General features: G+C 42.0%; 1 protein-coding gene and 1 long non-coding RNA gene across 26 annotated transcripts in view; one reads left to right on the plus strand and one right to left on the minus strand.

Annotated features, from left to right (window-relative positions):
* The window catches only part of NFIA (nuclear factor I A), a 520,959-nt gene that overhangs the window by 124,286 nt on the left and 373,002 nt on the right, over positions 1-23,671 (minus strand). The window lies entirely within an intron of this gene.
* Positions 5,962-7,338, plus strand: LOC138924171 (uncharacterized). The gene is made up of 2 exons (XR_011438928.1): positions 5,962-6,253; positions 6,805-7,338. It is a non-coding gene; the product is annotated as an uncharacterized lncRNA (long non-coding RNA).

Below are 23,671 nucleotides of genomic sequence, written 5' to 3' on the forward strand. Positions count from 1 at the left end.
CTCAGTCAGTGCTTCCAAACTGCATCATGTGGAACAGCCCACAAAATGTCCACCACGAACAAACAAAAACAAAGACACTAACAGACGTAAAATAAAGATCTCCACAGCAAAGTAAGTTCAGAAAACACTCTCAGACCCACCCTTGGAGAAGGACAAGAACATTTACACGTGAGAACCTCAGTTCCTGCAACAAATCAGCCTTCTTCATATCATTAACTCACAGTTTCCCCAGTAATCTGACCAGGACACCATTTGTTTTTGGCAAATGTTGTTCTGCAGATGCACTGCTTTGCTCCTTTTCCTTTCTTCTCCATTTAGTTTATGGGCCAATGTGCTAAGGGGAAAGGCAAATTTGAACTCTGAGCTAATTAACACTTCTAACGCCAGGCCCAAGGACACCGCACATCTTAACCTGCAATCACTTAATACATCTACGCCAGGAAAACAGACCAAGCCGGCCAACAGGCATTGCAAAGTCAGGCTACCTATCTGAAAAGTTTATCCATAGAACATACCCATGTAGTACTAATTTTCATTAACAGTACAGCTTTCATTTGTCTAGTATTTACTATGTGTTTGGCACTCTGCTAAGCACTTTGCACACATTAGCTCTAATTCCTCTTCCAACTCTCTAGTCGGCAGTCTTCTGATTTTATAGAAAAGGAAGCTTAAACTCAGAGAGGTTAAGTGATTTGCCAAAGGTCACACAGACAGTGGCAGATTTAGGATTAGAACATAGTTTTGTTTAGTTCTCTTTCTATAATAAATTTTATTGCACTTTAATCCAAAATTTATAATACCAAAGATTTGATTATCCAGTCTAATCCAAAGGCCTCTCACACCTTTTCACAAATTCCTGCAGTTAATATGAGAAAAGCAGTATTTCATTAAATTAAATTTGATTTCTTAGTAACTTCACAAAAGTTTATCAGTTTGAGTTACAAGTAATTAAGCCATTAATTAAAGGACTATATCTGATAGATATCAAAGTATATAAGTAAAAAGTGGAAAAAGATTTTTATTTACTCGTATGTTTAGAAATATTGACTGCATCACCATCATGGAATGAACTAGTAATGAGGATCTTCAACATCATCTAGCAGTGGAGAAATCATCGTTGTGTTGTAATAAAGAACTTTACACTAATAAAATGAGTTTTTTTTTAAATAATTCATTTAATGTGTTTGCCTTCCTGTAACTTCTAATTTACATCAATTTTATCCTCGGGAACAGGGAGAATAATCTCTCTTTTATTTTGCTATCCTTCAAGTATTTGAAGACAGTCCCTCAACCCCTAATTTTCTCTCCTCAATGCTCAACATCCTTTCTTTCACTGTTTTGTCATGTCAACAAGTTAATTTCCCCACTGTCTCTTAACATTTAGAATCACGCATTTATTAGGTCCATAATAAGCAGAAATGGGTATTCTGAAAGTGGACTCAACAAATTAGTGCTGTACAAGAACAGAGAAACACTTGCTTTAGGGAATTTTTTTAAAGCATCAGAAAAAAACTTTTTTTAAAAAAGAAAATTTTGCTTCATCTTAGAAAAAATAAGTTCCACCATATAAGACCAGTATTTTATAAATATTTTAAAATTAACTTTACTTTTTAATCACTATAAACTTCAAGATATTTTTTAATTAAGATGATTTTTAACTAAAAAGGGTTTTTAAGCAACCTTATTGTTTTTATGTTCTGAATCGGAGTTTTCTCTAAACTTGGACAGTAACAACTGGTAATCTGCAAATGGACCAAATGATCTGTAATAGCTTCAATTTCTGCTTAGGAATTCTTACATGTACTGGGGAAAAAATAGGGAAACATTCTCTGAATACATCAGAAACTGATTATGTTAAATGAAACAGACATGAAACTGGAGCACCCGAGGGCTATCCTGGCTTATGGATGAGAAACAGCAGAAAGCCTCAATGCCCATTGTCCTGTTCTTCCTTTTTAGGTTTAATTCACGGGCTGTGAACCCAGCACAGACAGCACTGCTGCTAAGCCACCTGAGGGACACATGGAAAGAAGACGACCATGGACCACTGGCTAATTTTAAGGCACTCAACACTGATTTTGGTTTGCCAAGCATGGCATGAAAATCATTGATGAGCTAAAGCAATATAATTTAAAAGAATCCTTGCAATTACTTTTCCAAGACTACAAAAAGAAAAAAATTACAAATAGGTAGATGTGATTTTCCAAATATATAATAACATTAACGTTTAGAACCACAAAATACAAAGAGCTTTCATCTTTTTTAAAGTCATTTGCTTTGTGCAATTCTTGTCTGGCAATTATTTAGTTACTGATGTCATAATTCACTGCGTTTACTAAATTATAGAATCCATACTATACATTTTTGCAGATACTATGGCATGCCACAAATCATGCAGGCCACTAGACTTTGAAGTTTGCTGGCTTAGCACAAAGTATTTTAGGAGTACCAGAAATTCTTTGTGAAATATAACAGAATGAATGAGACTGTTCAGGCCATGTCGTGTTAGCACAATGGAGGAACACTTTTAAGACTTTAAAGTCATGTAATACAATTCTAGGCTGGATTCTTCTTGTTAAAAAAAGTAGAATGGGAGTGATTGGAAGAGAAAAGGGCCAATATTTGACAACAGAAATCAGCATAACCTTTTAACTGCAGCAGCCATGGGTGACTGCCCTTTAACCTTGAAAGATTATGTGGGATTTCAATGACAACAGCTGGAAGTGAGCATGTGTGAATAGGGAACACAGATCTGAGGCCTGGTACAAAAGCCTGCACAGCCTATCCCCAGATCCCAGCACTGATTAGAAAGTGTTTCCTGGTCCCAGCTTAATAGCGTGTGATAATGAAAGCCATGTTTTTTTTTAAATTCTTACAGCAAGAAATCACTGGTAGGGTTCTTCCATACCCACTCTCCCCTTCATCCCCTCAGATCTTCTAGACTCTCATATGTGACTGGTCCATCTTTCTTCAGGATATGGTTAAAAACCAAACTTTGTTTTACAAGCTACTTTTCCTAGACAAAATTTCTTTAAGTTCTTGAGTTCCTCTCCTAAGTTTTTGAAAAACCTCTATTGTGGCATTTCACATAGGTTATCATTATTTTTTGTTTAAGGACCTGTCACACACAACTTAAATGAGAACTCAATGAAAGTAGGGACTGTATCTCTCTCATCTTCTTAATTCCACCTTTTGTACAGCATATAACAAATGGTGGCTCCCCACTATATATATGACGAATGCAGAAATTAAACATTTATTCTTATCCACTTATTATTTTTATTCTTGAGATGTAAAGGTAGATTCCTACACAAACATTTAATAATTCCATCTTTTTCTTCAACCAATCTCACATACACATTAGCAATTTTTTACTTAAGTTTTTAGGTGTGTTTACGTAACAAGGACATGAAAAAGTGAGTAATTACTTCCTTTCAAAGATAAGGTAACTTAACCTAGTGCACATAGAGACCTGACTGCTTGGTGAATGTGGTCATTTTGATCCATAAGACCCTCAATGAATGACATTCATTGAGCTGAAATGCACATAAACTGACCCTCAATTTGAGGGGCAGACGCACCCTCAAATTCCCATGTAGGTTCCCAAGACTTGCTGACATTGCTTTGAAACCACCAGAATGATGCCACATGATTAGTGAAAGGACATCGGGCTGTGACTCATTTATGTTGTTTTGGTTTTACCATACACTCTATCTTACCTTCCACTGCTCTGGATTTTGCTAATCACTCTAGTTTCTATATCAAATCAGCAGCTCCTTAGCTTCAGCAGAAGGTGGCCTTTCCTTTATGCAAATAATACCCTGAGTGGGGCAAAACCCAACCTGGCTGTGCTGCACGGGACAAGCAGAGGCTGGTGAAACAACTTCCAAATCAGACATGGGTCATCTGCCTGCTCCTTCTATAGCAACTCTAGATGTTATTCCAAACAAGTCATGGGGCAGATTGTTTTTTAGAACAGGCCGAATCCATTTGCTGTTTCAAAATTCTATAAACAGAGTATTAAGGAATTCAATTCCCACAGCAACTATATGGGCGTTGGCTTCAGTTTATGGGAGTTTCTGCCAAGCTCACATATTTGTGGAACTATTGGTTCACAGCGTCCTTCGCAGCTCAGAGGGACCAGCGCTTATGATCTCAGCTCACTTTCAGGACTGGGTCTTGCTGGTGACAGGTACACATGATAAATGTTCCAGAAGGCTGACCTAATTTCCGTTGAAGTGAGTGTCTGGCTAAGAACATTCCCTCAAAGTGTCAGCTTGCAACCAAGGATTCAAACCTGCCCGTATCCATTCTTCTGACGGCTGCTCATCAAAGTCCACCAAAAACGAGGCAGACTCTGCCTCACTCACCAAGCTTCTCCAGACTTACTTTCGAATTTACATAAGTTATATATCTAATTTAAAATAAGTAACTATCAAACATACTCAGTTTCACAGTCTCAGTCTGTGATCAGAAAAACTGAACACTCTAGGCTCAATACTAACCCAGGTGAACCTCACTGTCTGTCTTTCCTCTTGTAAAGGGCAATACGTTCACCCATCTTGTCCTTCAAAACTTGTATTTTCAAGGTACTATTTACATATAATATAGTAGAAGGGGCGGGATTATGAAAACTAGAACCCTAATATCCTATGCCTCAGTTTGCACATCTGTAGGACGGCACTGATGGCTGTACCTACCTCCTAAGTTTGTTGTTAAGAATAACGAGATAATGCACTTAAATTGCTTAGCAAAGAACGTGGAACACAGAATGTGTTCAAAAGGTGACAGCTAGTATTATAAATAACATGTTCTCATATCTTAGATCTTGAATCAGAGGGAATCAAAAAAACAGGCAGAAATAACTGTTCTTTTGACGTACAGTAGTAAATAGCATTAAGTATTCATTCATATAAAAGTGTATATAAATAAAAATGCTGATAAAATAATTTTATTTGAGTAAATTTTTGAATAAAAATAAAATTATTTTCTAAAGAAAATAACACAAAACTTACAATTAAAAACAAATTCTGTGGCATTTCTTAGGTTTTTCTGAAGAGATAGAACAGTACTCAGTCTACAAATTATTTTAAATAAGTTGGGTGCAAACTTTAGCGATCTAATTCCTAAATATACTCTTATTTACAAAGATATTTATAATATTTATAAAATATAATTATTTAAAATTCCTAAAATAATTTTAAACATAAATCTCACCTATTCTCTAAATGCACACTGAGTGTCTACATGGGCCAAGCATTGCCCTAGATATGGGGATACACAGTTTGGTCTTATAATTTTGGAGTGATAACTACAGATATTCAATCTAGAAACGGACCCTGGGTCAGTTTCTCTTTTGCAGCAGATCAAGTTTACCTAATTCTTCAGTAAACAGTGTACAGGCCTATTTAGAGAAAGAGAGAATGAAAAATGGCGCTTTTTTTTTTTTTTGCCAGTTACACTTTACTTTTTTAAAGAATTTGGTGTGCTGAAAATTCTTGTTGGTAACTAAACATATGCTGCCTGTTCTAGAAAACAGGTATTTAGAAATCTAGTTTGTTGTTTTTCAGTATTTTTCAAATGAAAACTATTTAAATTTTTTTAAATCTGAGAATATTTTGGATGGTATAAAAGGCAAACCAAATAAGCAATGTTAAATTAAACACAGAAATACCTTTTTGAAATGAACTACCCTCCAGTCCAGGGCCTCCACACTTCAGCTCCTTACTTCAATACAAACAGAGAGCTATCAGAAAGGACCATTAAAGAAAGAGCCTTGATTACTTACAGCTTTAAATCAATGCTAAAAGAGTTTGCCCTTTTAGGCAGAAGAATGATGGACATGTTTCACTTTACTGACTTTGATCACTGAAGCCCTTTATGATGCATGCTGTTGCCTTGACTGTAGGGAACAGAACCTTTGTTGACTCACAGAACGGACTGCACAGAACAGTGCATCTTAGATTCAATGTCAGCTGCTGGAGCACGTGAGTTCCTCTGGGGACTTCTGCAGTGTTTCTCCTCAGGGTTATCAGTATTTTGAGGGGGACTCCTTCCAATGTTTGGAACCACCCTGTGCGCCACAGGACACTTAGCATCCCTGGCCTCCACCTGTGAAGGCCGCAATATCCCCTCCTTATGACAACCAAACATGCCAGCACACATTTTTGAACACTCCCCAACGGGGGGGCCTCTTGTCCCTTGGTGGAAAACGCTGTCTGGTGCATCAATCCTGCCTTGCCGAGCTCCTCAGGTACCTAACACTAGGATAGTCTGCCCACTGCTGAACTGTCATAATGTCTCTGTAACTGGAATGCAAACTCTCATGAGCCAGGGACTGATGATCACAATTCTTCTGAAATTCCCCTTTATCCTCATTCATGACCTCCATCCCTCACTCTCACCCAAGCATCTAGTTCAGATGTTATAGTTGGTACTTGATTTTTAAAAACTGATTATGTTTGAACTACCATCTCTTTTGTTTTGTTTTGGGGGAAGGGCTCTAATTCATACGGTCCCTAAATATAAAACATACATTTCGGACTTCCTGGAAGGATCTCGACTTAAACACTGGTTCATTGGTCTGCACATGTCTGTGAACGTGTTGGCGAGGCCTCCTTGAGTGCCGCTTGTTGTTGAGAAGCCACGTTCATGTCAATAAAGTCTCAGGAGTCACACAGACAGCTTTTTCATTTGTCATGACAGCATCATTGTACCTAAAAGTCCACAGACTCCATAGAAATATGAAGTAACATGTAAAGCTTGAAAATAAATACACATTCTGTTCTCTGCTCTCCATGCAAGGATGCAGGTGAAAGAAGAAGAGACAGAGGCCCGAGGACCAAGTCCCACTGCTAAAACCAAGCCAGCAACAGTTGGAAAACAGACAGGAAACAGAACTAAGCAAGAACAGGCTGCGTGCTGTTGACCAACCAGGAACCCAACCAGTGCCTTTGTCTCAACCGTTGGTTGAGAAGGAGGGCAGCTCCTCCAGATCTGATTTTCTTCTCAGATCATTCTGATACTTTATTGAATACCTGCCATTTTCCCAAAAGTAAGAGGAAGGATAGCTCCCCAGTGCCAAGCTGCATGGATGTCCTTCTGCTTTGTGATCACCAAGGGGCACTATGCCCAACACTAGAAAATCAACAGTCTTCCCAGGTTGTAGGAGAGCCACAGGCCAGGTGGGAGCCCTCTGAGCATGCAAGTACACCTGTACATACATGTATGTGTGTTTAATTTCATTTACTCCCTCAAAAATCCACACACAGAAAAGCACTTTCTTGTCAGACATAAACTGGCAGGGGCATTGGAAATACAGCATTTCTCTCTACCACAGGCATTGCGCATCTTCAGTGTCACCATTAGCAACAATACAAGGAGGGATGTGATTTGAGGCTAATTTGAACATGGAGCCCTTCTGGACACAGCTGGTGAAACCAACAGCATTCTGCTCTGTTATACAGTGAATCATTTGAAAAAGTCAGTGAGCTCGAGGTTCCAACTACCATCAAAAGAGTTAGAGTAATACCGCATGATCTGACTCCTAAGTAGAAGATAAAAACGATAACAATAACAAACACACCCATACATACAGAGATTAAATTGGTGGTGACCAGAGGAGAACTGGGGAGGCAGGAGGGCAAAAGGGGTGACAGGGCACATGTTAACAGTCATGGAAGATAATTAGTCTTTGGATGGTGAACATGACATGGTCTAAACAGAAACGGAAGTATAATGACATACACCTGAAATTTATATAATGTTATAAACCAGTGTTAAAAAAATAGCTAAAAAATAAAGAAAGAAAGACAAGAGAAGGTCAAAAGGAAAAAGAAAGAGTTAGGGAGAAGCCTAGTCCTTTTTTTTTTAGGTGCATTAACTATAAACCTAGTTTTCTCTCCAGCTTGATTTGTTCATTCAACAAACATCTGTTGAATGTCGACCTATGAGCCGAGGACAGATGATGAACTTGGAACAAATATTAACATGTTCCCTGTCCTCAGGGCTCAGAGTCCAGCAAAAACACCTTCCAAAGAAGAGCTAGTGAGAGGACTTGGTTCACTCAACTCAGATGTCACCATCTTTTGACCTCACTTGTGTATCCTTAGGCCTCCACACTGTGAGCTCAATGAGTGCTGAGAGGAGAAGCAAACACAGGTCACACCCACGGGGATGGACACAGAAAGCCATGTGGCTAGGGAACCAAGTGTGTCTCTGGGGCGGGGGGAAGGTATCATTGCTAGACAAAGAGTTAAAAGGATGACAGGGCCAAAATTTGGAGAGTTTTAAGAAATCTGGACAATATTCTGTAAGTAACAGTCAATCTTAAGTCATAGTTTAACGTATTATTAGGAGAATATTTTCTATAGCTTATTACTTGTTTTTATAAGTCAAGCATGGTTTCATTCAGTTACTAGGTTTGTGACCTTGAGTAAGTTAATTAAATTCTCATTAATTGATCCAGACCACACTGTTGAAAGCCTGTTCTGTCCCAGGCAACACACAGGCACTGGGGCATGTCTTCAACCTTCAGGTACTTGCAGTCTAGTAAGGAAGCAGGCCAACGTCGGGACAATTGCAACACAACATGAAAAGGGCTCTGGTGGTGGACGCAGACTATGAGCACAGAGGGCGGCACCAGACTAGTCTGGGAAGACTTGCTGGAAGAGTAGTCCCCGACGCCAGCAGGGTCAGCACTGTGAAGTGGAGGAAAGTGGCACAGATCCTTTGTGGGCAGGATAACAATAAAGGGACAGCACCAATTTACTGAGTGCTTACCACATGCAGCTATACTTGTCAGTCTTTTCATCTGTTATTTTCCTATGATCTTCAAAGCGCTATGAGGTAGGTACTATGATGTCCTCATTTTACAGATGAGGCAAGTGAGGCACAGAGTTCTCAGCAACTAAGTCAAGATCACAGACAGAGTAACTGGCAGAACTGGGATTTCAGCTCAAGCAATCTAATGAGGAACCATGTCCCTAACTGCATGGACAGGAAGACCACTCCAGAGGCCCAGGCTCTGAGAAAGGGCTTAGGACATGAGCTGTGACTATGAGCATGACTGTCATCAGTGTATGCACACCAATGCCTGATCGGCACAGCTAACTTTGTTGGGTTCGACCCATACTGCAACTCCAGCCCCACAGTCGAAGGAAGTGTCCCTCATCCAACAATGCTGCGGGAAGCTTACTTCTTCCACACCAGGACCACCAAAACCACCACCTCCCAAAGCAGCCTGTGCCTTCTCACACCACTTCCCTCCTCCTCTTCCCCACACACCTGGTTTAGACTCATCCTTGCCTACTATTTAATTCACTGTATTTTTGTTCATACATGCAAGCTTGCAGCTACACCACCAACTTCATAGTGGAAGCTGTGAACTTCCACTTTGTGGAAGTGACTGAACACTTGGGGGACAGAATTATCAAAAAGGTTTTATTTTTTTGTTCATCAAATGAAGTTCTATATAGAATAAATTTTATTGTAAGGCAGTCCCAATCTTAATTTTTTTCAAGTCAAAATGATGGGGAGGGTGTCAGCAGTGAATTACAGAATGCCACAAAGAATCATGATTTGAGAACTCATCTGACTTTGCCAATCAAGCGAGGTAATAAAGAATTCTAATAAAGAGCAACCTTGGAGCAATGCTGATATCTATGTTTTCATCTGAGAGCCCATTAAGAGATGTGGACACTGCACTTACAAAGGTCTGGGATAGACAAAAGATGAGGGAGATTATAAATCTCTGGGTTGGCCATGGTTCACCTCCTTGCACTGACTTTCCAGCGCCCAAGATACAGGCCAATTGTGTACCCACAGTTGTACTGCAACTGTGTACCCAAAAGACTGGGAAGCTAGGCTTATCATTATCAGATTATTTATTAGGTTGCTCATGACATGAAGAGTACACGGGTTACTGCACAGAATAGGTAACACGTGGTTCCACACCCTGACGGCAGCCAGCCTCTAGACAAAAGTAGGCAACCTCTATTCCCCACAGGGAAGAAGACTCATCTGAGAGCCAGGCAGCACAGGAGACTCAGGCCTGCCTGCCAGCAGATGTGCACTCAGATCCCAGTTCTTCTCTACTGAACAGGTGAGGACCCTCAGCAAGCTATGGAACCACGGGCGGCCTCAATTTCTTATTCTATTGCTGGAGTGAGGATTAAACGAAATAACGTGTAGACTCCAGCACAGTATCTGGCAAAGGCTGTAGACAAGGGAGACTAACGCAGTGGGCACAATTTCCTAACATTGCTGATGCTACATCCAGGCCCTAAGACTTCACAGTAATTCCAAAGGGCTCCTCACCATGTCTGCAGAGGCTTCAGGCATCAGAGAGGTGACTGGACTATTTTATAATACAGAAACTCTGCCAACAGGAGATGCTCGGAGAATACTGAAGCACTAACAGTCGTGACTGCACAGCCCAATAATTGGAAGAGAGCTCTATGTGTGTTTACTGAATGAATTAATGAACCGTCGATGCCACCACATATGTGCACTTTGCTTATTAAACGGAATTCAATGCATGTTAGTTCTTCCCTCCCCTGAATTCAGTGGTTTTCATTTTGGAGTGCTTCTGCCCTCAGGTGATATGTGGCAATGTCTGGATATGCTTTTGGTTGTCACAACTGGGGTGGGTGCTCTTGGCGTCTGATGGGTAAAGGCCGTGGGGCTGCTGAGCATTCAACAGTGCACAGGACAGGGACCAGGAGAAAGCAGCATCCTGCCCCACGTGCCAGCCGTGCTGACGCTGAGAAACACTGACCCAAGTTCACTCGACTCCTGCATGGGGTGTATATATAACTATGTATTACTAAAACTACTATACAATTATACATATACAACACATATATTTTTAATCACTTTCAGAAAACAAAATAGAATACTAATTGAACACCTACTATTCATTAATTCATCCCACTGAAACTTCCTGAGGGCCTAGAATTTGCCAGGATTGTACTGGTGCTGGGGATACAGACATGAAGACCGGGCACCTGAGCTCATGCAGGCACGTAACGACGGAGATGTCATGTGGTGGACCAGCACCAAGAGGGAGTCATGTGCGTACAAAGGGCAGTGGCAGCACAGAAGTAGTACCCCTGGACTACATGGGGGTGTCAGGAGGGCCTCGCAGAGGTGGGGCACTGTGCTGACTCTCGAAGGAGGTTTAGGAGATTCCGGGGAAGGACGGAGGGAGATGGGGGGGTGGGCGGGCAGGCAGAGGAGAAGAGGAGATGGAGAAAAGAAGGAAAAGAGAGAGAAAGGAAAGAAAGCAGGTGGCACGTTGGCTTGTGAGGGCTGGAGCTAGGAGCTGGGAACACTGATGAGACTGAAGAGTCTGGCAGGCCCTTTCTTAGTAGGGACACTACCGGCACTCGGAGAAAGTTAATTCTTCACTAGGTAGGACTCAACAGAGCATTACAAGATGCTCAGAATCCTAACTTTCCCCTTCTTGATCCCTACACACCAAACTGCAATAAGATACTTCTTCCCCAGGCATTCAGACAAGGGAGAAGGCCTCTATGTCCCTCCAGTGCCCCAGAAGCACTGGCATGGCCAACGTCCATTTGAGTTTGTTAAAGTATGGAAGAGCTGCTGAGGAGCAGGAAGCCGCCAGTAATGTGGCCAGACAGAAGGTGAAGATGGCAGTTCTCACTGGAAGGAGCTGTAGCCCTCCACTTCCAGTGATCTTTCCCCATGGCCACATCACAGTCCTATCTCTGCCGTGACAGACCTGTCAAAGTCTGACACCACACCTGTACGACCAGAACGTGTGGCCACCAGCCCAGCACAGTCCAGAGATTCCTAAAACATGAAGCAGTGCTGAATTGATGAACATTTCACCTGAGACACATCTTGACTCAGCAACTCAAATGGGTCTTACTTTGTACAACACCTCTGGCAAAGGAAAGAGCTCCAGGCCTTCTTAGGTATTCAAAGCAAATGGTTTTAAAAACAGACTTCCACCTTATTAAAAAGTAAAAAGGAAGCAACTGCTTTTATTCAAGCAATCATTCTATGAAACAGAGCAGAAGAAGAAAATACCCACCTACACTTCTACATTTTTGAGGTTTTCTTCCACTCCTTGAACCAAGAGTACTTGAGGTGCATCTTTACACACGCAAACCTCTGGCTAGCGTTTCCTGGTTTTCTCCCGGAGTTCAAAGTGAGAGAAAAACAATGGAGGAACAAGGGAGAGAACAAGCGCGGAAACATGAAAAGATTTAAGTTAGGAAGAACCACGTATGGATCTGTGGGCCAGAGAGCCATTTTGGAGGGGTGGTGGTGGCAGGGGGGGCGGGGTTCACGTTTAGCCCAAAATGAAAGATAGCGAATGCTGACATTGAAGAAGGCTCTGAAATTCATAGGAGGAACTTGCAGGGAACGGCAGTTAGCAGTCTCTTCTAATTCAACCGTGACAAAGCCCCTCTCTGTGGACTGTTTGGCGCTAGGCTCCACAGAGTTCACATGACGTCCAGAGTGTTACGGCTCAGACGAAAGCAGTGAAGGGCTTGTAAGGAAAATGACAGGAAAGAAGAGGAAGATGGAAATGTAACAGCGTGTTCACAAAGACAGAATGGCACCTGGTCTCTACCTCCTCTGAGGACGGTGCAAATGGAAAATGGTTTGAGAGTCTGGCCCTGCAGTATGAACCATGGAAGAATGGGATGGTTCCTCATGGCTCCTCCAGAAATGCTGAGTTTGAGGAGTTTTACGTTGACATTGATTTTCAATCATTTAAAATAATTAGGCTGGGTCCTACTTGTAATGTAGTGTGGATGTCACTGCCAGGACCCCCAAATCAAGACAGCACCACCACCACCACCACCACCTACAGCAGGAACACCAACAATGACTATTTACTGAAGACTCACGAGGTGCCTGACACTAAAGAATATAAGAAAATCTGAGAGTCAGGTGTTGACTTGTTTGCTTCCTAAATGAGAAAGCTAAGACAGAATGTTCAAGTGATTTGCTTGAGGTCACACCATAAGCACAGGACAAAGCCAGCATGTAAATCTCAAGGACTTTTCCTGCAGGGACACCTACCTCATTACACCACAGCTCACCTCCATGCAAATCTGCAACTTGCTATCCCAACAGCTCACTGAGAGAAGATGGGTCTATTTTACCTATATCTTTTAAAGCATGAACTCGCATTATACACACCTGGAAGGGAAAGCTCATCTCACTCATTTTGAAAATAAACCTTTGCTCTTTCCTATAGTGTAACACTCAGTGAGACCAAGTAACTTTTATCATCAGTGACGACGATGATGTCCTTTCATTTAATCCTTTGACTCAAACATCAAAACGGTAAAGCACATGAGAAATGGCATTCGTTGTCTTGTCAAAGTCTGTCACTCCCACCTGCTTTCTACCATTACCAGGAAAAAAACGTGACTTCCCTCATCTCTGTCCTTCTCTGAAACATTCACATGGAGGTAACCTGGCTGCTGTTGCATTTTTTTCCAGGTTAAGAATTTAAAGCCAATACGTTCCAAGCACCACCGGGTTATTCTGCTAGACTTGTCCTTCATCCTGTTCAGCCACAGGAGGGGATAATGATCTGTCATAAAGGTAAATTCATTACCAGGAGATAATATCATCTTCCTCCTGCTGCCCATTTTCACAGCAAAGCACATTCCCTCTGGGATGCGGTGCCTCGGTTCTCCAGGGAGCAGTTTACTGCTAACATAACATCAACAACAACAACTTACATTTATTGGGAAGACAAGACTGGCTGTATTTTCTAACTCTTGACAAAGAATAGCTCCAAGTCCTCTTTCTGATGCATCAATCACCACCACCAAAGGCTCAGGGAACTCTGGAGTTATGAAGAGATGCTTGCAAACAGATCTGCTAAGGGCTCATAGAAGTTCAGCTGTCACAAACAGGTGACTTGACTGTCAGCTTCACTGTGCTGGGGGCACAGTCCCACTGGTATTTATCCAGAGCAACTTAAAACACAGAAGGTTTCAAAACACGATCGCACTTGGGTACTGGACATGATTCTTTATGGATTACTGGCCGATTCACTTGATCACTCAACACACTTATCCAGGTGACTGATTTTCACTATGGCTAAAAAAAGTCACACTCTCAGGTGTTGGCTTGCGGTCTGGCTATTGCAGAATGCATAAATCCTTCCCTGCTCATGCCACCCACCCGAGTTTTGTTTCTAAAGACACTGCTTTAGTTGAAAATGGGTAATCTACTCTCCATTACTTACCAAACTTCTTCTATGTGTACAGTACTCTGTTAGATGTGGTAGACAAGGCGAGATGAATTCAAAAAGGACAGCCCTCAGAAAGACACACAAGGTAGAGAGCTTCCTAAACTTTGGCAGAGGATGACTCTTCTTATGGTCTTAAGAGTTTTGTACACTTTGATGTGACAGGACAGACAATGCTTGGCCACGCATGGACTTGCTGATCATACAGAATAACTCGTCCAGGACTCCTGGGCCAAAACGTGGGCACTACAGGTTTGTGAGGCTCGATGGCACCACTGAAGAACCTCCACAAACTAGGTGGTCCCAGGGCCAGCATCATTTTGTGGGTAATCTAGTAATCAATAGTGGTAAATGGTAAAGGAAAGGTAGGTAAGAGAGAGAGAGCATTTTAAAAACAACAGCAGATGGAAGAAAAGAAATTCTACATCAATCCTACAGTTTCTATCCAAGAACAATTCTAGGGCTTGAGGGTGAGAGGTGAAATGGCAAAAGGCAGGCAGAGAGCCAGAGAAGAGAGAGAAGCAAAAAGGCAGAAGCATGAGCCCCTGGAAACCATCAGGAGACAGTTTCTTGCTCACAAGAAGGCAGTTTTTTGGAGTGAGGCTCCAGTTTGAATTCTAGCCACACCCATTCGCCAACCAAGCCTCAGAGTCTTCATCTGCTAAATGCAACCAATACTTCCCACCTGAGGATTAAACAGGAGGCAGGCCCTGAGGGAGGGTGGCTGTCCACCTCCTGCCCATTCCATTGGAGGAGCAGGTCATAGGGGGTTTGGCCCAGGATGTGCAGAGGAAGGAATCCTGGTCCTCAGGTGCTTACACGGGGACTTGTAAAAACTGCCAGCATTCTTGGATTATCTGCCTAAAAGGTCTGCATGGATACCAGATTTCAAGATTCTGTGTGTCACAGACACCACAGCTGAGTCTCTGAAGTCTACCTTGCAACCTCCTGTTTTCTGCTGCCCCTCAAGAATGCAGAGACCTCTGCAGGGCCAGCCAATGGCCATCTTGTGTGCAATGGAGGCCCATGAGGTCCATCCAGGATGAGGCCTGCTGGGGCATGGCAATGAGCTGCCTCAAGGTTATCCTCTGCCCTGTTAGCCAGTCTCAAGAACTTCCGGTTCTTCCCACCTTGCCCTCCCTCCCATTTCCTCCTCCCTTGTTGCCTCAGCTCTCTTAGTGTCTCCTGCTCTCCACTATATCGCCATTTCCTACTTGCCTTCTTTCCCTCCTCTCTCCTCCAAAGGGGTTACTGCTCCCCACTCTCCCACATCCACTGCACACTTGAGCATGCATAGCATCTCCACTCTTTTCTGCCTGCCCCAGCTCCACATCATACCATGCTATTCTTGTGTACAGAGGGCGTTTGGGAAAGGGACCAGGAAGTGTCACACTTGAAAAGCCAATGGAAACCCATTTCCATTTCATTGTGATACTAATGACAGTTACAACTCACATTTGACTGGTGCCCTCACCTGACCCTGCTGTGGGACAAGCAGAGCTATTACTCCCATTTCGGGTGAAAGTACAAGGCCTGGGCAAAGCTGCACAGCAAAGCACTGGTGACTGGTGACTCCGAGTTCAGCTCTCTCCCCTCACTGCTTCCCTCATGCTCCAGATCAGGAAGGTGGTGCCATGTTTCAGTTCTCTTTCCTTATTTAACCCTCCTAGATTTGGGGGTCTCAGGCAGCATTTGCAGGCACTACAAACATATTTCTTGGGACGCTGGGAGCTTTCACCTCTCCAATCCCACTGTGGATCAGCTCGTAGACAGAGTGGTAGGAAGGTGAGGGTCAACGTCGGGTTTTCTCCAACTGCCATCCTTACTGGCACCCTCGCTGCTTCCCCAAGGATCACTCCATAAACTTCCATATTCCTAAGCAGATCCTTGTCAGTCCTACTGGAAAAGTACCTCCACTCTGAACCAGCCACATTTTCCGCCCTTTTCACAAACCTGTAGACCAGCAGCTCTTTAAAAAGGAATTCATACACTTATTTCAAGCTAAAGATTTAGCCAAAGGAATTTTACACCTTAAACACAACTAATGTTTAGTATGCTTCTGCTTTAGAGGGCAATCTCAAATACACTCAGAAGAGAGAACTGCATGACGTTGCCACGACTCCTCCCCTGGACCCTGGGCCTGAGTGGACTCCCTCCTCTGTCCGACTCCTAGTCTCCTCTCAACAGCACAGAGATCCTGTCTGTCCTTTGTTCAAACCCTGCCAGCGGCATCCATGCTCCTGCGAGCAAAAGCCAGAGTCTTACAATAGCCTCTTTGCATCTCAGAGTGTGGTCCACGGACCAGCAGCTGCAGCATCGTGGAGCCTTGTTAGAGATGCGAACTCTTGACTCCAACACTCTGGGTGGGCCCAGCAATGTGTGTTAAGAAGTCCTCCTGGTAACTCCCATGCTGCTGAAGTCTGAGACCCACTGTCCCCACGACCTGCCCCTTATCCTCAGCCCTCCACCTGAGACCCCTCCCACCTCTTCTTCCTCACTCCTGTCATCTGTCTACATGTCTCCTCAGATACCTGAATGTCCCCACTCCCTCACCTCCTCCAGGCCTTCGCCTGAACGTCGGCTTCTCAGGACAGTGTCTGCAGCCGTCTTTAAACACACACTGCTCCTGATGCCCAGTCTGCTCCTTTCTGAATGCTCCTCTGCAGCACTTCTCACCAGCCAACACACCATCCATGTGTCTGATCCACATGTTAACCCTCTGTCCCCATCAGTGAGAATATGAGCTCAATGGGGGGCAGGATTTTACACGCTTTGTTCACTGGTGTGCCCTGTGCCACCAGAGCATCTCTGGCACCGAGCTGGAGATGGATAAACTCCGTAAATATGTGTTGGATGCTGGAAGAGTAGGTGATCACATTCTGCCACTTAGCGGCCACATGACATGTACCATGTATTTAACATCTCTGAGCCTCAGTTTCCTCATCAACAAAAAGAAGATTAAGTAAGATGAAAAGGAAACACAAGACTCAGCTCATTTCAGTCACTCAATTAATAGCAGCAACTGTGAACCTCCGGATAGAGAAAAATTTATTTCAATATCTTTAGAACTAAATGAAAAGTAATGGTTTTAACTTTTAAAAGCATTTTAAAGTTTGAAGAACATCTGAGGCATTTGCAGGGGGGCTAAAGATGCATTCTTCTTTCTAGGAACAGGTTGTTAGGAAAAGGAATAATCTTCCTATGCTGAAACTGTTGTCCCAAATGGCAGCATTTGATGAATTAAGAACAAAGGAATCATAAACATACAATTTAATTATCCTTCAAAAACAAAATACATATTGAATAGGAAACACATTGAAAAATTAGCTTTGCTTGTGGATGTTTTTTCCAAAATATTGCAATAAAATGTTTGGGAACATCTAATAAAACTAATACGCAGCTGGATTTTCCTGCCCCAAAACTAATTTGTGCTGATTACAAGATGGGTCACAAGGTCTGCATGCTTTATTTTTGATGCATTCACTATAATTGTTACCAAGGACGAAGACTAAACACAAAAAATAAAACATCCTGTTGGGGAGTGATGGACCCAACACACACCACATGTTTTCTCTTCTATCATTAGTAAGGGGGATTTCCACAAAACAAGATTCTTAGAAGCTAAGCTTGCACTCGTCATTGCTGCATATTCCACTTAGTCACTGTCCTGGGACCTCCCGGTTTCTCTCTGATGAAATAAATCTGAAGTCACACGCAGCAAATAACTGTAGCTAGGAATTAGGTATTTGCAGAAGAAAACCCTCTTTTCGTACTGTTATGCTTAACAGTATAATATGAGGATACACGGCTCAACCATTGTTAACATTACCGCATCCCATATGGTTTCCATTATGAGCAAAGACTTTTCTAGAGTTCCCATCCCCAGCATCTAGGACTAGCGAGGATACAGGTACCAGCCCACCCCTCTCTGCGAATGAACAAGGTCAAAAGAGAAACTCTGGTCACCACAGGGGGAAATGGCAGTTGTCACAACACATACCTTCACATCACCACTTTATCCCACGTGTACACAACCCTTTTGGTCCTAGCAACAGTGGTGTGTCCATGTGCTACTGTAAATGGGAAAGTTCTGTCTCAGAGGAGCAGTGTGGATGCAACTCAGAGCAGATGCTGGCAGGGCCTGAGTGCTGCCAACAAGCACCCAAGGAAGCAGCTGGCGTTTGCTTCTGTGGGTGACCTGGCCCGGACAGAACCTGCTCCGTCACTCTCCTTGAAGAACCCAAAGTTCTTTCCGCTCAGAGAAGGCACTTTCAGACAAGAATGTGGTATCAACGATTTCTATCTGGGGAGGAGCTAAATCAGTGTGTCCTCACTCTCTCTCAAAAGGCTCTGGGTTCTAAACATCATTTCTCTTCAACCAACAATAGACTTATCCACTGCTAAAGGAATCTTCAAGAATTGTGGAGACACTTGAGAGAGAATTTCTTAAAATACCTTCAAAAAATAACCACGAGGGCGAATCCCTGTTCTCCACACACGTGGGCAAGAATCTTCTCAAGGAGCCTCAGTCTCTGCCTCGTGAGGCTGCTCTGCTTGTTTACTCTGTAAAGCATATGGATTCAGTCTGCAAGCAAGTATCACTTCTTAAAACACATCCATGGGAACTGTCTATGGCCCAGCTTTAATCAAAAGTCTAGCTGTGAGAAATACTTAAAATCATGTGAAGACGATGAGATCTACCCACTTCTATAGATTCTGTAAAGATCAAAATGTAAGTTTCTCTAGCTTTTATAAATTTCCTGATGGATTAGAAGCAAGTGACTGTCATGGATCATTCAGAAGTATTTTTATGGAGTTACATATTTGCACTAGGTTCTCAACTTCTAGTCAGTGGGCCCTAAAGGTGAACTCTCTTACCAATCCCCTATCACATTTACTTCAACAACACTGAATGCCACTGTGTCCCTGAAAGTCCTCCTGCTGAAGCTCTGCATGAAAACTATCAAAATTAAGCGCCAGGAAAAGAGTTCTTTTCTCGAGGAACTGATGTGCACCATCTCACAGGTAATGAGAATCACATAATTCATCATGTATATTTCTTTTTCCTTCGGCTGACAGGAAATTCAGAACCAAACTTATATCTCAATGTCATTAATTACATAGAACAATATGGGAGAATCTTTGTTCAAATTTTTTGATATTACCTTTCTACTTTATGTATTTCCCAATCCTCATTTTTTTATTTATATTTTCCATTTTACTGTACTTATTCTTTGTAAGCCATCTGATCTTTATAAAATGGAGGTTTATGTATGTACAAATTATATATACACACACACAAATTATATACATGCAAACATGCACACACACACACATCCCTGTATGTAACCTCAGTAATTAGAAAGATGACAATTTTAGTAGTATATTTTCATAGGAAAGAACTGTTGTGTTACATGAAACAGATACACAATTGGTTGTACTGGACTATTCATTGTAGAGAATTATTTTAACAAGTTCAACAAATCTCTGTGGGCCCTCTACCAATATACAAAAATAGTTACATCACCTTTAATGGCCTTTTCTATAATATTGTCTTACCTAATACAAATGAGGATTTAGAGTTCTTGGAATCCAATTTCTAAAAGGACTAAGTCTCGAAAATTTCAGACAGGTGTCAAATTTTGAAAATTCAATATGCTTATTACTCAGACGCCAATGAAGTGGGTTTCGATCTGTTTGAATATCACGTAATTATACTCAGAAGAAGATCTGCAAGACCCTCCGTGAGTTCAGGCATAGGAAGGTGTTTGTAAAACTCCAGAGTATAACGCAACTGTTAGCTGTTATTGCTGTTGCCCACAGCATATAAATATGATCATCAGAGATGAACTGTGTTCTACTGCTAAGCATGGGAATAACTGGAGAGAGTCATAACAAATAAGAAAAAAATTTTAAAGTCACCCTTAGTTCATTTGCTCATCAACAAAACCGGGCCTGCTCATGGATTCGGGTTTTCTGTCAGTTCCAGAGACCCTTTTTGGGACTCTACAAAATAAGGATAATACTCAAGAATGCTCAGATATTTGAAAACTCTTTGATCTCATGAGAATGGGGCTCAATATCTAATTTAAAAATATTCTTTATATGAAACAGAAGTCAGAACCTAAGAGATGAAAAATATTCTTATTGAAGTTATTCGCCTGTTTGTTCTCTTCTTTTTGGTTATTAAATACAACCAAGCTATTCACTAATAATCCAGGAAGAGCAGAACTAAGACATTAACCAGCTTGTGTTCCAAACCAAAGAGAGGTTGAAAACAGCATTGTGATACAGACACAGTGTAGAGGACAGCATGTGCCTACTGTTCTGCCATTTAAACTCTGAGTAGCTGTACAAACACGTCTATCTTGAGGAAACAGACCCAGTAATTTTCCATTTGGACTGATTGAGATTTCACCAAGAGCTTCAAACTTGCACAAGTGTGGCTTGCCAGACATTTTCTTCAACGTGTTATCTGTAGTTCTCCCCATTAAGATTTCCCTTTAACAAACGTGCTTTTCTTAAAGGTTGTGCTGTAAGTGAAAACTTTTCTTCTATAGACAGAGAGATTAAATTAAAAAGAAAAATTAAAGAGGTAGTGGCCCCATTTTGCAAACATAAGTTAAAACTCTCTTCTCCATAGCCTGAGATAGACCCAGATCAAGCTTTTAAACACTCGTGCCTTTTCAAGGTTCAGAGGAGTGTTCAAAAGATGGGAAAGGAAGGTAAAATACTAATCAATGAAAAGATCAAGATGCAAAATTGCTGAGAAGGCAGTAAACGCTGACAGTGACTTGAGGGACCTTTGAGCCTCTGACGCAGGACAGGAATCTGTAAGACAAAGAAAACATCAGAACTTGTGTGCCCTAGAGAAGGCTGTCTCCTCTCAGCTTCTGTAACTCACTGGACACTGAGGAGGAAGGGCCAAGCAACGGGAAAGAACAGCATTATGTAATTAGTTTAGATACGCATGGAAGCACAATTTCGCAGGCCTCATGTCTCAAAATTTTCAAAATACCTGTTCTACAAACACAAAGGAGCATTCTTTAGAGTGATTTTTATTGTGAAGGCAATAAAAAATATCTTATTTCCAAATTAATGCAACCATTTTGAAGAGAGGGATTTTCTTCCAGTGTGCTATGTTATTAATAACTAAAATGAAGTCTAGTTCATTTAAGATGGGCAATGAGGTACTGAAATATCATTTAAAATTAACAGTTTCCACTTTTTGGGCACTCGTTATATGCTGAGTGCTACGCTAAACAGCTTTTATGCGTTACATCATTTGAGACTCTTAACAACCATGAGGTAGGTATTATTATTATTATCTCCAACTTACAGAAAAGTAAATCAAGGCTCAGAGAGGAAGAGTTACCTATCCAAGATCACAGCTAAGTTAATGGCTGAGCCAGGAATGGCACCCAGTTTTCTGGGTTCCTAATTCAATGCCATTTCCAACACTGACTGGTTGAATGCTGGGGCAGGTTTAAGACAAATTCTGATGACAGTGAGTCCACCAACCTGTGTGAACTGACAGCATCTTTGATTTGCGCTGCAAGGAGGATCTAAAAGGGAAGGCTCAAACACTAATGCCATGTTATAGATGCCACACTGCCCTGTCATCCTCGTTCTACCTTGCACAAGTCAGACCAGACAACTTGGCTGTTCATCAAGCTCACCATAAGCTTTCAGACCGCAGAGCCTTTGGCGGCTATTTCACTGATCTGGAACATGCTTCCTCCTCCTCTACCCTCCTCATTCTTCTCTGTTGGGTGAAATCCACCTCTCCACTCACCATCTCTAGAGTGTGAATTAAAGCATCTCCCCTTCTACATTCTCAGAGCACTTTGTCTGTCTCACTCTTACAGCACTTAGCACACATTTACCCTGCATTATTATTAGGAGCATCCATGTCTGTCACCTGCAGAAACATGTATGTCTCTTCAAGGACTGCATCCAAAGCATCTTTGTATTATCTACATATCTTAAATAGTACCCTGAACACAGCAGGCACTCAATAAATGTTTTGTGTGCAGTTAAAATAGGAAACTCAAGTTCTAATACTACAGCATTTATATCAAAGAAAGGACTATTCCCAAAAGAACTAGGGAGTATTTTTGCTCACTCTTCTTTTTGAAAGGATTTTTCAGACACCCTATCACCATTCCAAGGAAGGTAATGGGGCTATTTTTCTGTTTAGGAACCAGTGGTTTAAGTAATGTAAGCTATGGATCAGTGGTTTGCAATGATGGGGCTGATCGAAAGACAATCACACTCAGCATTGCTAAGGTTAATGGCCGCGCCGCTTACAGAGGAGATACGAAAGTGGAAGGCATGGAAGAGACCAATAAAACATTTACACACCCCTTTAGTGGTGTGCAGAGGAGAGGCCACTTAAATGAATACCAACTAATGAAAACATCTTGAAAAGAGAGGGATTTTTAGAGAAACCTTTTATCCACAGGTCCCATATTTATAGAGCAAACCTTTTAAATGAATACAGGTGGAAAAAGAATTAGGCTAGTAATGGTTGTGATTCATTGTGGTTCATACCACTTTCCTGAGGCCAGGGAAATGAATGAGCCATCTGACAAAGGAGTCTCTTCACCAGTTTACGTCACGTACGTCAGACAGTATGTGAGCCTCCTTGGGAGGCTCCACAGGGCAAGCGATGGTCCTGGGAAGCCAGAACCTCATTTGTTCTGCTACACCGCCACACCAGCAGGCCAAGCCCCTCCTGAGAAGGGGAGCCAAAAGAACGATGTTCAACCAGGAAAACGTGTGACAAGGCCAATGAACCACAGCCCTCTCGATGTACTCTGGATGCTTTCCTTCTCCTAAACTTACTATTCTTTTCTTTTGTAAAATGAGCTTTGATGTCTTTAAGACACAAGTATTTGATGGGCAGAAATGGAGGCTCAAAAGCAGAGACAGAAGTTGGAATCAGAAAGTGTTCAAAACATCTTTCCAAAACCGTAGAGATAATTTGTCAGGAAAATAAATTCTATGCTTGACAGATCTTTCAGACCAGTGGCTTAAAAAAGAAGACATTAAGATTTCCTTTGAAGATCACTAGACACACGAACAATCACTGCAAACAACGTATCTCCGTAATGCTCAGGGTCGAGTGGAGTCTGTCCATTTGCCAAAACAACAAACACATAGGGTTACAGCCAGCTGTCTCTGAGTTGACTGGCCCAGAAAAAGAAGAGTTTAAGTAAAAGCCAACAAAAAGTGGATCTAAATGCCACTGAGGTGAATATACTCAATACAAATTTTTAAAAAGTCTGGGGACTCAAGAAAATTTAAGGATGAACAAAGCTGAGTCTACATGAAGTCAAACATGGATGCATAACAAAATCAGAAGTTTCCTTAACTGTATCCTGGATCAGCTGGAAGATCATGACTAGAAATTGTGGGCTT

The sequence above is a fragment of the Equus caballus genome, chromosome 5 (assembly GCF_041296265.1).
Source record: "Equus caballus isolate H_3958 breed thoroughbred chromosome 5, TB-T2T, whole genome shotgun sequence".
NCBI classification, from domain to species: domain Eukaryota; kingdom Metazoa; phylum Chordata; class Mammalia; order Perissodactyla; family Equidae; genus Equus; species Equus caballus.